This window comes from Lithobates pipiens, unplaced genomic scaffold, assembly GCF_037356315.1.
Source record: "Lithobates pipiens isolate NorthernLeopardFrog02 unplaced genomic scaffold, aLitPip1_a1.2 Scaffold_19, whole genome shotgun sequence".
Taxonomy (NCBI): domain Eukaryota; kingdom Metazoa; phylum Chordata; class Amphibia; order Anura; family Ranidae; genus Lithobates; species Lithobates pipiens.
This window is the reverse complement of record NW_027507764.1, coordinates 55,247,792-55,263,028: the sequence shown is the minus strand read 5'-3', so window position 1 is coordinate 55,263,028 and position 15,237 is coordinate 55,247,792. Positions and strand designations below refer to the sequence as shown.

At 45.7% G+C, this 15,237-nt stretch overlaps 1 protein-coding gene across 4 annotated transcripts in view; it reads left to right on the top strand.

The window, feature by feature from the left end:
• Positions 1–15,237, top strand: part of DYNC1I1 (dynein cytoplasmic 1 intermediate chain 1) — a 792,350-nt gene that overhangs the window by 366,709 nt on the left and 410,404 nt on the right. The gene's annotated exons all lie outside the window — the stretch shown is intronic.

Sequence of the window (15,237 nt, the reverse complement as noted above, 5' to 3'; positions counted from 1 at the left end):
TGTTATTCACATTTGAATTAAGGCTCCAGAATCATGGGGACATGAACAATCGGATCATCCGGTATAACCATAGAGAGGGGGTGTATCTAAAGTACAGCCACTGGTAATGGTCCAAAAACTACAGGATGGAGTGATGAGGAGAATTAGACAATGGGGCAACAAACAATCCCCAATCTAATTTGAACCAGAAAGGGTTAAATATGATATAAATCTTTACCCTATACCAGGGATCACATGTGCAGCATCACGGCAGTTTTAGAATAAAAAGAGGCAAAGATGACAGCTTCCTTGGCTGAAAACAATAGGGGGGGGGGGGGGTACTTACACTTTAAGAACAACAGAAACAAAATGAAAGGTCTGCAGTCACCAGTGACAGAAACGTGCGTCGGGTTTTCTGATGCGTGCATTGGTATATACTGCATTGTATAATGTTTGTGTCAACTTGATTTATTCTTTTTACTATGTGCAAATCCATTGGCTGAGCTAGTATGCTATATTATCTATGTATGTACAATTATTTTAATAAACATTTATACTACTATTACTTGTGTTACTCAGTGGCTAACTGTGACCACCTCATTTAAAGTCCGTGGGCGACTCTCCTTTTTTTGTATAATTACACTTTAAATCCTTATTGAAGAAGGTTGTATGCAGTCAGTTTCCGTGAACACTGCCCTGTGTCTGACCACTGCAAATTATTTCATACAGTCCTTATATAAGTGCATATTCTGTACCTTTTGTATTGAACTGTACTTTAATTGTGTTGTCCCCCCTATACATTGTAAAGCGCTGCGTAAACTGTTGGCGCTATATAAATTGTGTCTAATAATAATAATATCCCTAACTTCAATTCACAAGAGCTGTACCAAGAGTACAGTTTATATTATGAAACTAATCAAACATAGCAATGTCGTGGAAAACATGATCTTTTAATTATGCATATTACAAATGTTATTGGTATCATAATTATTCTTCAAATAAACAATTTTTACAGCTGCGGGCACTGGTGCCTCATTGACTGGCTTGTTATTCTCTTTGAGGATTTCAGTTCCTGAGATGATCCTAAAACAGATCGTAGTTCGGTTGTCCACCCACTTCAGAGTTTCTGGTGTTCCCTTTTACTGTCACTGTCAGGCCTTTCACTACTACTGTTGCATTCTAAATATTACAAGATTGAATCAAGTCTGACACAAAAATGATATTCTCACTGTTATGGCAACAGCATTACCACGAATGGGTAGAATTGGGAGCTCATTGCAGAGGGCTTGGCACACAACACATAGTTGTAAAGCCCAACTCCAGACAATTTTTTTGTCTTGGATAGAGTGGGATGTGAAAAGGGGGAGGGCAACTGGGTGTTGCATAGAAGTGTTGGTTATTGTAGTGTAATCCTTCTGCAGGATTTACGCACTTCTGTGTGGAACCTTTTCACATTTCAGGAGGATTAGTACTGAGAAATACATTATATGGCACAAAGTTTGTGGATATGAGACTATCATGCTTCTAGGAGCTTGCTGGACATCTTATTTCAAAACCATGGCCATACAGTTTACCTTCCTTTTTTGGTAATAACAGGCTCCAATCTGGTGGGAAGACTTTCCACAATATTTTTAAATGTTTCTGTGGGAATTTGTGACCATTAAAAAAAAGAGTATTTGTGAAGCAAGGTCTTGATGTTGGAGGAGAAATTCTGGCTTGCAGTGAAGGTTCTGTTTCTTCCCAAATGTGTTCAGTAGGGTTGAGGTCAGAGCTCATTCTAGGCCACTTGCACTCCTCCACACCAGTCTTATTAAACCATGACTTTGACGTGCTGGCTTTGTGCACCGAAATTGCCCTTTCCCAAACTGTTACCACAAGGTCGAAAATGCACAATTGTCTAAAATGTATTTGTATGCTGTAGCATTAACGCTACCCGTCAATATTCTGAAGGAGTGTCCACATGCTTTTGTCCATATATGGCACATGTGTCAAACACAAGGCCCACGGCCTAAATTCGGCCCACTATACCATTTCATGTGGCACTTTGCACTGACCTTGCACTTCTATAGCAGTGGCATCCAACTCATCTCTGCCCCCACCGTGTCTCAGCAGTCAGCAGCAGAGAGGAGACAGAACTCCTCCACCAGATCTTGCGCCTCTCTGTGCAACTGCATCACGCCCTCATCTCTGCCTCCCCTGGTCTCAGCATTCAGCAGACTCTGGCAGCTGATTCAGGCCCTCCTGTGGTCCTTCTGCAAACCCTGCATTTTCTGCTTCCCAGCTCCGCCACTAGCCCCTTCCTTTTAGAAGAACAAGGTAAGGGAGGGTGCACTGTGATGTCAGGGAGGGTGGAGGCTCTTGACTTCAGATGGTGCGGGGCTCTTGATATCTGATGTAAGGGGGGGGTGGGGTCCTCTGGACATCTAGTCTTACAGATATAACAGCCCCTTTGAGGGCAACCATAATAAAGAAATTGAGTTTGACACCCCCAATATAGAATTTCACTTAACTTAATGACTCAGTTATCACAAATGTTCCAACAAGGTCACCAAACCTAAGTGATTGGAAGGCTTGCCCACAGGATCTCATTGTTGGATTGCAGCCTTCCCAGGACGCCTAACCATTTAATTACAAGTAGATCCATTTATTGGCAGCCTGGAACAGGAATGAAGCATCTGCTACCTTTGTAAACGCAAAAAGTAAACTAGTAGCAAGGAATGTGAAAGCTCTAACCACGATAACAGCAAGAAAGTGCAGCCATTACAGATTGACAGGACTTTTAACAGAACTCTGGGATATGACATGTACGTCGAGCCTCTGCTGAAATGTCATGTGAGATTGGTGTATAGGTTATATAACCTTGGAAACTTGACAGGATAATGTCTGTCCATTTAGAGAAACCTGTTTATTTCAGTAAATTATAAAGGCAAGATCAGTAATAAGCACCTTATTCTCCCATAACTTTTACGCAGAAATGTCTGCGATTGACATATTTCGAAATACACACATCAGTGTGCAATCACCGTGGACATGACAGCACTTAAAGTGATCGGTAAGGAATACAATACCTAGTGCAGTTGTTTCCTTGACATGTTAATTGAGGGGTTTAAAAAAATTACAAGACAAACAGGAGGCGGCTGCAAATTTCTCCAACAATACCTGAATTTAAGTTAAAAAGTAGCTGCTGTTGCGTGCTACATATGGTTATTACGGAGTTAATGACACCATGAGGGCGATTTACGAAAGAGAGTGAAGCTAGCTGATCGCTGTGAGATGGCTATCAGACCTGTAGGCATCTCTGTGCATGAGCATTCACTTTTGTAATGAATTCTCTGGCATTCTTCTTATTCAGTTTTTGGTGTAAACTGAGTCATATAGACATGATTAAGTTGCCTTCCATTAATTTTGATTTTGAGGTACCCAGATATTAACCAATTTTACCTGATCCACAGGATGAACCTACAATATGTGCTTTTCCTTCCACATGGAGTGGAAAAACAGTCCAGGTGTAAAGAAAAGTAAAAGTGGCCTCAGCCCAACTCCCCCCAGGCTATGCCCCCGACGCATTGCGTCCTGCCCACAAGGCTTACACCTATGAGTAGGTCCTGTGGGCAGAGTTAAACACAGTGGTGGCTGTCTCAGTAGGGTCACAGGCAATCAACCGCCCCCCGGTCAACCGGTCCCCCCACTTACCCCATCTAGGTCTTGTACAGCGCTTCCTCTGGGTGATGGCATCACAATATGTCTCCTCTTCCTGGGCTTCATGGTGGCTTCCCCTGCGTCTCCTCCCTCCTCCTTCTTGGCGGCCAATAGGATCGCTTCCCCTCTCATCGGGTGATGGGTCTCAGAACTGGCTTCCTGATAGGCCAGGAGGAGAATCAGGAAGACAATTGCGAATATTAATTTGCTATTGTCACACAACTGGGTGGGCTCAGGACACAATGCTCTGTGCCTTGAGCCCACCCTTTTTTAAAGTCTATTAGAGCCTCTGGCTCTAGTCACATGCTTCTAAAAAAAAAAGAAGAAAAAAACACCATTGGAATCCATGTAGATTAGGGGGCCAGATGCATGGGTTGGGGGGGGGGGATGGCACCCATGCGCCCCGTATGTACGGGCCGCCACAAGTTAAACGCATCGCATGTGGCCTGGGATTAGTCGGGCTGAAGCTACTTTCACTTTCCTTTTCACCTGGACTGTTTTTCCTGGAGTGCAGCATTTTATCTTCTTCCTTCCCATGTGTGCGGGGGGGGGGGCTGCGGTGACACGTTACACCAACATGGACACTACAATTCTGGAAGGATCAACAAGGTATTTTATGTATTTGCTGGAAATGTACTTAGCCTGAAAAAGGGAAAAACGATTGTAGCCACCACATCCATGGACTGGAAAGCTGCAATTAAATATTTGTTTTTTGGCTTTGATAGACTTTAAAGAGGTATCAATCCCAAAACCAAAAATTGTATATATTGTAGCTTACCAATCATTAGATGCGGTGGCTGCATCCGTTTTCTTTTCTTAGCCCCTGTACACACGGTCGGAGATTTCCACAACCAAATCCGTCGGATTTTGCCCGTCGGATTTTGTCCGTCGGATCTTGTCCGAAACTCTTGCATACACACGGTCGGACAAAGTTGGCGAAAAATCCGATCATTCAGAATGTGATGACGTAATTTCGTTACGATGGGACTACATTCAGGCTAGTAGCCAATAGCTTTGATGTAGGAATTTGATCTGAGCATGCGTGGCACTTGGTCCGATCAAAATTCGCTACACATGATCGGAGTATGTCCGACCGGCCCAGTTGGTCAGGAAATATTTCCAACATGTTGGAAAATTGGGTCGGACGGATATTCTGACGGAATCAGTCCGATGCATACCACACACAGTCGGATTATCCGACAACACGGTCCGATAAGACGCATTCCGACAGATTCTCCGACCGTGTGTACAGGGGCTTAGGGTTTTTACCTCTGTTTTGATCTGGCCAGCAAAACACCACCTGTATTAGTGTGACACCACTCTGGAGGAATGACCACAGGGGGCACAGCAGGCAGCAGCATTTTCAGTCTGGAGAAGGGGGGGGGGGGGGTTGTTAAATGTATTATCAGATTTAAATACACGAATTAATAGAGGGCAAACTCCAGCTAACACTTTTTAATCAGTTACAGTAAACAGTAAAGGTTTTACATGAATAAATAAAAGCCAACCATTTTAATCACCCCTGCCAGTGGTAAAGGGTTTGTCTCATCCATGTAAACGGATCCATTCTGCTGGAGAGCTTAAAGGGGTTGTAAAGCTTTGTGTTTTTTTTACCTTAATGCATCCTATGCATTAAGGTGAAAAAACACCTGGCAGTCACTGGTTGTCCGCTGGCACCCACTGATCATTGAGGAGGAAGACAGGACAGAGCTCTGTCAATGTAAACAAGCTCTGTCCTGTCCGAGCTGTACCGAGCTCTGTGCTGTCCGAGCTGTACCAAGCTCTGTGCTGTCAGCGGGGACGTGCCAGTTTTTACAGGAAATAAAAACCAGCACACAATACGAAGGTCGGAAGTTACATTTTGTCCAAGCGATCTGCTGATTTTCGGATCGTTAGTACGGTGCTTTCAAAAGCCGATTACAATTTTTCTTTCCGACAAAAGCTGGATGTGCACACTATAACATTTTTGTGGTACGTGAACTCAAAGTCCGCTTTTCGTTTTAATTAGTATGGTTTTCTTCTGAAAAAAAAGTAAGAGCGAGACTACGCATGCTCAGAAACAAAACAATACATATAAAACGATTCAATACATTACGTCACTTGTGAAGTTGTATTCTATCGTACGAGAATTTTCGCATTGGTGCGTAACTTCTTTACTTGAGAATAGCATGCAACAAAAAAACGGCTAAACGGTCATCTGAAAAAAAGGCTTTAATAAAACGGTACACATATAAACACTGGCTAGGCACACATTTATCTCTTTGCTCACCCCTGATGTTAACCCCTTCCCTGCCAGTGTTATTAGCACAGAGACAGTGCATATTTTTTTTAGCACTGATCACTGTATTAGTGTTACTGGTTCCCAGTGTCAAAAGTGTCACGTTGCCAGCCATACGGTCGCAGTCCCGCTATAAGTCGCTGGTCGCCACCATTACTAGTATAAAAAATTAAAAAAAAAATTCTAGTATACTGTATGTACCATAGGTTGTAGATGCTATAACTTGTGCAAAAACGAATCAATATACACTTATTGGGACTTTGTTTACCAAAAATATGTAGCGAAATAAATATTGGCCTAAATTTATGAAGAAATTTGATTTTTTAATTCTTTAATTGGATATAAAGCAAAAAATATGTTTATATTTTTTTTTCAAAATTTATTTTTAGTTTATAGCACAAAAAATGAAAACCCCAGTGGTAATCAAATACCACCAAAAGAAAGCTCTGTGTGGAACAAAATTATATAAATTTAATTTGGGTACATCATTGCATGACCGCACAATTGTCAGTTAAAGTAACGCAGTGCCAAAAAGAAAAAAATGGCCTGGTCATGAAGGGGGGAGTAAATTTTACGGAGGGCAAATGGTTACATAGTAAACAAATGCTTTGACATTTTATACTTAGTTCTTGCAGTTATGAAGAATTTGGAAGACATCCACCTCCTCAAAACATCACTGTAATGCCGCATACACAAGACCGGACTTTGTGAGGGACTAGGTCCGACGGTCTTTCCGACGGACTTTCGGCGGAGTTCCGACTGACTTTCCGAATGAACGGACTTGGCCACACACAATCACACCAAAGTCCGACGGATTCGAACGTGATGACGTACGACTGGACTAGAGTAAGGAAGTTCATAGCCAGTAGCTAATAGCTGCCCTAGGGTCCGATGGAGCCCACACAAGATCGAATTGCCCGACGGACTCGTTCCGTCGGACCTTTGCTGTCAAAAAGTCTGGTTGTGTGTACGCGGCATAAGTGATTCCAAACTGTTTGCAGCAACTTTGAAAATGGGTGAGGCTTGCTGGCTTAATAGCTATCAGTGGTAGGATGTTCAGGAGGTAGGTAGCTCCCCCCCCACCTTCCAAAATACACTAGAACATTCAAACAATGGGCACTGCTTGTCTTCTAATTGCAATTATTTTATCTAAGAGTCCTTTCACGCTAGGGCATGGGGGGCGTCGGCAGTAAAGAGTCGCTTTTAACCTCAACTAGCAGCTGAAAAAGGGTTAAAAGCGCCCGCTGCCACTTTGGCAGTGCTGCCCATTGCTTTCAATGGGTAGCGGCGCTTTAAGAGTGGTTTACACAAGAGTCTCAAAGAAGCTGCTTGCAGGACTTTTTTTGACGTCCTGCCAGTGCACCGCTCCAGTGTGAAAGCACTCGGGCTTTCAGTTTGGAGTGACAGGAGAGGGACTTTACAGTCGCTTTGCAGGTGCTATTTTTAGCGCTATAGCGCCTATAAAGTGCCTCAGTGTGAAAAGGTCCTTTCACACATACGTTCATTTCATCAGTTCAATTCATCCGTTTTTCACCCGTTTTTTTTACATCCACTACCAATGCAAAAACAGAAGAAAAACCGACCATCTGTTTTTCGCCTGATCCATTTTTTTGGCGGATGAAAAATGGGGCTTTTATCTGTTCAAAAAAATGGATGTTGATGAATATAGATGATCATCCCTTGTCATCCGTTGTTCCATAGAAATACATTGATGGCAGTTTTTCATCCGTTATCATGTGAAAGGGGACTAAATCGAAATATTATTTTTAAGGTATCTGGAGACATTACATTAGGTTGTCCTCAATCTTGACAACGTTGGCTGCAGTGGAGGCCCGTAATGCAGGGTGCCCATTCATGCATCCGGCCCCCTTATCTACATGCAGGGTGCCGGACGCATGGATTCCAATGTTTTTTTTTCATTTATTAGGGCCAGTTGTGTGACAATAGCGAATTCTCCTGATTCTCCTCCCAGTCAATCAGGAGAGACCCATCACCCAACTGACCAAGAGGAGAAGCGATCCTATTGGCCGCCTAGGAGGAGGAGGAAGGAGAAGCATGGTGGAAGCCGCTGTGATGCAGAGGAGGAGGAGACGCAGGGGAAGCCACCGCCCATCAGCCGAAGGAAGCCCTACTGATTGTGGCTATCTTTGGTTCAGAGAAGATACCCCCCATGTCATTGGATAATTACTTTTGTTTATCATACAGATATGCATTTCCAGGTAATATGAAGGTGCATGTCCATTAGAGCTCTCCGTGATTCATGGCTCAGACTCCAGTAATTGAGAGACTAATCGAAACGTCAGTTTTTGATTTCAGGGCAAAGTCCTGTCTGGCTCAAAACTATTTTTAAAGTGGTTGTAAACCCTTACAAACCACTTTGACCTACAGGTAAGCCTAGATTAAGGCTTACCTGTAGGCCCAAGAAATATCTCCCAAACCTATACGGTTTAGGAGATATTTGCCCGAAGACGGGCACCGCTATCTACAGCGCATGCGCCGTAGACAGCGGCGCGCAGGCGCACTGAGCGGGGCATCGTCGATGACGGCAATGCCGCGAGTCTCGGCTCCCTTGCGCATGCGCGGGAGTGGCGTCATCGCTGCTCCGGCGAATCACAGCGCCGGAGCAGCGAGACCCAGTAGCGGCCCGCCCATAGGGGGCGCCCGGGCGCCACCCCCCCTCTCCCTAGGTGTAAAAAAAAAAAAAAAAAAGTAAAAAAAAAAAAAAAAAACGGGCCCTTTAAGACATTTAAAAAAAAAAAATGTCATTTAACAATTTAACACAGTGTACTGTGGCGCCGGTCACATGAGAAGCGCCACGTCGATGCAAGATTGCATCCATGGCGCTTCATTTGCGGGTTAAAAACCCGCCTTGTGGCGCACTGCAGAACGCCGACTAGCTTCCGCCCGTAAAATCACTGTGATTCTACGGGCGGGAGCATTGTCATTCTTAGACAGGCAGTCACTTCCGGCTTTCGGCTGCTTCACAAAACCCGGAAGTGACGTTGGCAGCTCCGTTCCTTAGCCCGAGCGGAGCTGCCAGACAGTGAGACAGGTGAGTCACCGCATAAAGGCTTTCTAGTTTCTACTTTGTTGAGAATGTTCATGCATTTAGCTGAATGAATGCAAAAAGCTTTCACAGCCAGAAAGGTTTCCCCAGGCCAGGCGACTTTTGCCGTGGCCAATCAGAGAATGAGCTCTGAAGGGGGAACTCCACTCCAAATTTCTGAAAAAATATTTGACGTGGGTTCCCCCTCCGAGAGCATACCAGGCCCTTAGGTCTGGTATGGATTCCAAGGGGAACCCCCTACGCCGAAAAAACGGCGTGGGGGTCTCCCCCAGATCCACACCAGACCCTTATCCGAGCACGCTACCCGGCCGGCCAGGAAAGGGGGTGGGGACGAGCGGGCGACCCCCCCCCTCCTGAGCCGTACCAGGTCGCGTGCCCTCAACATGGGGGGGTGCCTTGGGGGAAGGGGGCGTGCGCCCCCCCCACCCCAAAGCACCTTGTCCCCATGTTGATGAGGACAAGGGCCTCTTCCCGACAATCCTGGCCGTTGGTTGTCGGGGTCTGCGGGCGGGGGGCTTATCGGAATCCGGGAGCCCCCTTTAATAAGGGGGCCCCGGATACCGGCCCCCCCACCCTATGTGAATGAGTATGGGGTACAATGTACCCCTACCCATTCACCTGTGAAAAAAAGTACAAAAAAAAAACACAACACAGGGTTAAAATATTTTATTGCACAGCTCCGGGGGTCTTCCGTCTTCGGGGGTCTTCTCGCCGGACTCCTCCGCTATCTTCTTGTAGCTCTTTTGCTAGCGGAGGAGCCCGGCTTTCTTCCTCGCCGCCGGCCTTTTCTTCCGACTTCGGGGGTCTTGTCCCCCTCTTCGGTTCTTCTGCCGGGCCACCGCGCCTTCTTATAGCTCTTTTACAGGCGGTGGCCCGGTCTTCTGTCGCCGCCGCCCCTTCTTCTTCTTCTTCTTCTTCTCCTTCTTCTCCAGGAGATGTTGCCTCGACGATCTCCCTGGCCGGAATGCCAGGGACGCGCTGCGCTGCCACTTATATAGGGACAATGGGGCGGTGTCACATGGGTTGATGTCACATGGGTTGGTCACATGGGTTGATGTCACAGTCGCCATGTGACATCAACCCATGTGACCAACCCATGTGACATCAACCCATGTGACACCGCCCCATTGTCCCTATATAAGTGGCAGCGCAGCGCGTCCCTGGCATTCCGGCCAGGGAGATCGTCGAGGCAACATCTCCTGGAGAAGAAGGAGAAGAAGAAGAAGAACGGGCAAGACCCCCGAAGTCGGGAGAAGAGGCCGGCGGCGAGGAAGAAAGCCGGGCTCCTCCGCTAGCAAAAGAGCTACAAGAAGATAGAGGAGGAGTCCGGCGAGAAGACCCCCGAAGACGGAAGACCCCCGGAGCTGTGCAATAAAATATTTTAACCCTGTGTTGTGTTTTTTTTGTACTTTTTTTTCACAGGTGAATGGGTAGGGGTACATTGTACCCCATACTCATTCACATAGGGTGGGGGGGCGGTATCCGGGGCCCCCTTATTAAAGGGGGCTCCCAGATTTCGATAAGCCCCCCGCCCGCAGACCCCGACAACCAACGGCCAGGGTTGTCGGGAAGAGGTCCTTGTCCTCATCAACATGGGGACAAGGTGCTTTGGGGTGGGGGGGCCGCACGCCCCCCTCCCCAAGGCACCCCCCCATGTTGAGGGCACGCGGCCTGGTACGGCTCAGGAGGGGGGGGGGGGCCCGCTCGTCCCCACCCCCTTTCCTGGCCGGCCGGGTAGCGTGCTCGGATAAGGGTCTGGTGTGGATCTGGGGGGACCCCCATGCCGTTTTTTCGGCGTAGGGGGTTCCCCTTGGAATCCATACCAGACCTAAGGGCCTGGTATGCCCTCGGAGGGGGGAACCCACGCCAATTTTTTTTTCAGATTACATAAGGGGCGTGTTTTATGAGAAGTGGGATGGGCCAAAATGATGGGCGGGGTCATGATGGGCGGGGTCTGGCGCCCCCCCATCCAAAAACTTCACCAGCCGCCACTGGCGAGACCCACGGAGACCCACCAAGAAGATGGACGCTCGGAACTACAATGGACAGCGGTGACTTCGCTGGCTCCTGTATCAGGTAAGTGACACATAATGGACTACTATGCGATGCATAGTAGTCCATTATGCTTTGCCTTTACAGGGAATGAAAGAGGAAGTAAACCCATCAGGGTTTACTTCCTCTTTAAAGGGTAATTCCACTTTTATGGTAAAAAAAAATAACTAATAAAGAAAAAACAATATTGCATGTACAATTGCAACATTGTCATATTGTAATGGAATGTTATTAATAATTACCTTTCCTTTTAAATCTGCAGCTCTGTAATTTTCTGAAAATGCAAAGCAATATGGCTTCCTGGAGTTGTTCTGTACACAGAATGTACACAGAACGCCCCCCAGAAACATAATTTTATTATGTTGAATGTCATAATGTCATTTTTGGTGAGATACTCCCAATAAGAACACATCTAAAGGGGTGCAGGCCCAGCAGCTTTCACCATCAGTGATCTGCGGGTGCACAGCTGACTGATAATTATGAAACCACTCCCAACTAGACCCGCTCAGCACAGAGGATTTCTCCAGCATAATAAACGGTAGAAATCTGCAATAATGCTTGTTATAATCCTAGATCAATCCTCGTGTAATCCTAGATCGATAGATCACCCAGAGGGGAATGTTTTTTTTCTCAACAAAAGTGGAGTTACGTTTTAAGCCCTAACCTTAAAAATTCAAATGCTTAACACAGTCTGAAGAAAGCTATCAGGCAATGCTGGGGTTTCTTATTAAATAGCTCAGCATGCTTTGCAAACCTAGTATCATGTATACAACATGTATTAGGGCCTCTTTCATGGCATTGCTTAATATACATTTAGACAGCCTATTCATCTTGGATGAGCTGAAAGTGCACCTTAAAAGAGAAGTAGTATGGCCAAAGCTCTTTTGACTACACTTCTCCTGGGGATCACAGGAATGCACTTTGTTCTGCACTCCTGTGACCTGTATTCAGCCGACAGCTGGCTACAGATGACGTCACTCAGCTGGTCCAGACTTTGGCAAGATCCTGAATTTAATGTTGGGTTCCACCCAGAAGCCTGAGCCAGAGGCAGCTGCTCCTGCCCCCTCCACAGCCCAGCGCTCCAGTGAGCACTGGAGGAGTGGAGCAGGGAGTGACCAACAGTCACCAGCTCTCTGCTCATTGAAGATTGAGAACTGAGCAATCAGTGGTCTTTGATCGTTCAGTTCTTGGTGTAGAAGCAGTGGGGAACAGATGCAGCATCGATCACCTAGGTGAGTAATGGGGTGCACACACGCCCGGACTTTCTGGCAGACTGGGTCCGACGGTCTTTCCGACGGACTTTCGGTGGACTTTCCGAATGAACAGACTTTGCCACACACAATCACACCAAAGTCCGATGGATTCGAACGTGATGACGTATGACTGGACTAGAATAAGGAAGTTTATAGCTAGTAGACAATAGCTGCCCTAGCGTTGTTTTTCATCCATCGGACTAGCATACAGACAAACATATTTTTCGACCGGGCTCGAGTCCGTCCGAAAGATTTGAAGCGTGTTCTAAATCTAAAGCCTGTCTGATTTTTCGACAGCAAAGGTCCGATGAAGCCCACACACGGTCGAATTGTCCGACAGATTCGTTCTGTCTGACCTTTGCTGTCGGAAAGTCCGGCCATGTGTACATAAGATGTTTTTTTTTTTTTTATATATATATATTCCCGAACTTCTCTTTTAATGTACTTATTTTAGACATGCATCTTTTTCTCTTTTTTTTTTTTAATGCAACGCAATTCACTGCATGTATTTTGCAGTGTGCTGATGTGTGAGTCTCTAGCCTGATGGTGCAATAGTCCTGTGGGTTGTCATTCAAATTGCTTTTCCATTCAAACTGAGATGGTCAAATGTCATGCCTGTCAAAATGTGGTATGCATGTTGCCACAACGCAGGGCAACATGCATAACGCAGGGCAATCATTACTGATCCGTCCCGTGTGAAAGGGGCCTAAGACTTAAAACACACCATTCTCAATAACACAAAAAAAAGTAAAATATTGGTTACTAAACATATCAACTTTAAATAAATATAAAAACAAAAGCTAAACATGTCACATGTCATTTGTCCCTAATAAGCAGCCTTATTCATACCAGTGAGACATAATGCTTTGTAGAAGTTGTCTGTCTTTCAACACAGTTGTTCACTATTAATTTTTAAAGCTTGAATCCCATAAAATATATCCTGAGGCGTCTACCAGTAGAGCAGTTGTGGGATTGCAGTACACTGTGTGAGCATAGGATGTTCCCTAGTACTGTGTCTTAGTTGCCAACAATTTTAAATAAATCCCAGGGGCTCTATGAGACTGAGCCAGGCTATCTATGTTTGTCAGCCTTCATGTCTTATGGAGAGATCATTAACCAATGACAGAACTCACCAGTGTTGTATCTTGTTATCCAGGGGTAAAGTAGGAAATACGAAGTATAATTTTTAACTTTAGGCCCCTTTCACACTGGGGCAGGAGGTGCGTCAGCGGTAAGGCGCCGCTATTTTTAGTGGCTCTTTACTGTCAGATTTGCGGCACTATTCAGGTGCTAGCGGCCGTGAAAGACTTAAAAACCACCGTAAAGCACCTCCGCAGAGGCGCTTTGCCAGCGGTATAGCCGCGCTGCCCCATTGATTTCAATGGGCAGGAGCGGTGAAAGAGCGGTGTATACACACCGCTCCTTCACTGGTACAAAGATGCTGCTAGCAGGACTTTTTTTTACCTCGGGGCTTTCACACTGGAGAGACAGCAGCGGCTGTTTCAAGTCGGTTTGCAGGCGCTATTTTTAGTGCAATAGGTCCTGCAATACAACGCAGTGTGAAAGGGGTCTTATTGTCTAGCTGAAAAAGTTCAAATCCAACTTTGCCCCCCCATCGCTCCCATATCCCCCCAGTGCTCCCCATTGCCTCCTGCAGTATGCTTTTAAAAAAAAAGTTTCTCCTCTGTTAGGGTAGATTCCTACTGGATGTGGTAGGACTGTGTTGGGCAGCTAGTCTAGCACAGTCCCACCGCATGGACAAAAGGCAAATAGCCTTATCTCCTATGTGTTTGGTTCACACCACTGCTTTGCTGGCATGGTGCGTTGAATAAGGCACCTTTCACACTGGTGCCTTTCTCTGTTCAGTGGACAGATCCCCTGCTGATCAGCGCAAGAACGGCCGTACGACAGATCCATGTACAGTATGGTCAGTTTCTGCAGAGCGGACACAGACAGAGCCTTCTCTGCTCTACAGTCAGTTGGGTGTAAATGGACTACGCTGTCCCTCTTGGCTTGGCTGAAGCAATATCACATATTCACAGGGTCTTGCAGTGATGTGCTGCACATAGGACCTTTTTTTGTCTCTTGTATCATTGGAACTGGGATGGGCTCTGTCCTTGCCATCACTCCCAGTGATGTATTACAAGAGAGAACCCGGCTGGAGCCTTGAGCGGCACCCCCTATTTGTTGTCTCTTCAACAGAGTATACCTTCCATTTTTTATTTATTTATTTGTATTTATTTTTAAACTCACTTATTGAAAGTTTGCAAATACAGTGGAACCTTGGTTAATGTTTGGAAAGACGAGCAACTTAAAAAAAAAAAATCCTGACTCGGTTTGCGAGTGTTGTCTCACAAAACGAGCAGAATTCAAGCTAATGGGGTGTGCAGTACCGCATTTGGCCAGAGGTGCTGGATGTCAGTGACACTCAAAATGGTTCAGAGCCGTTCCGAAATACTCGTAATCACTCAGAAATACTCGGAAACGCTCGGTAAAAACTCAGTTCCTGAGTGTTTCCAAGCCTCTCCGAGGGGTTCCGAGTTCAACCGAGCTGTCCCCGAGTATTTCCAAGGATTTCCGGCACCCCCACCTCTGGCCACATGCGGTATTGCATAAAATAGAAGTCAATTCAGAAAAAAAATGATCTTCGTTTCAATTGACTTCTATGGGGATGCTTTGATATGCGAGTGCTTTGGATTTAAAGCATTCTCCTGGAACGGATTATGAAAAAAATTCCAAGGTTCCACTGTATGTAAAGCATCGAAGACCATCGTACATTATAGCCAAATAAGTGTATCATAATGTGAAACAAAAAAGTGTAGCGCTAAACAAGTGAGTAGAAACACACTGAATACAATTTATAAGCAAATGTGAACCACCTGTGTTAAACCACAGAGGAGCTATACACT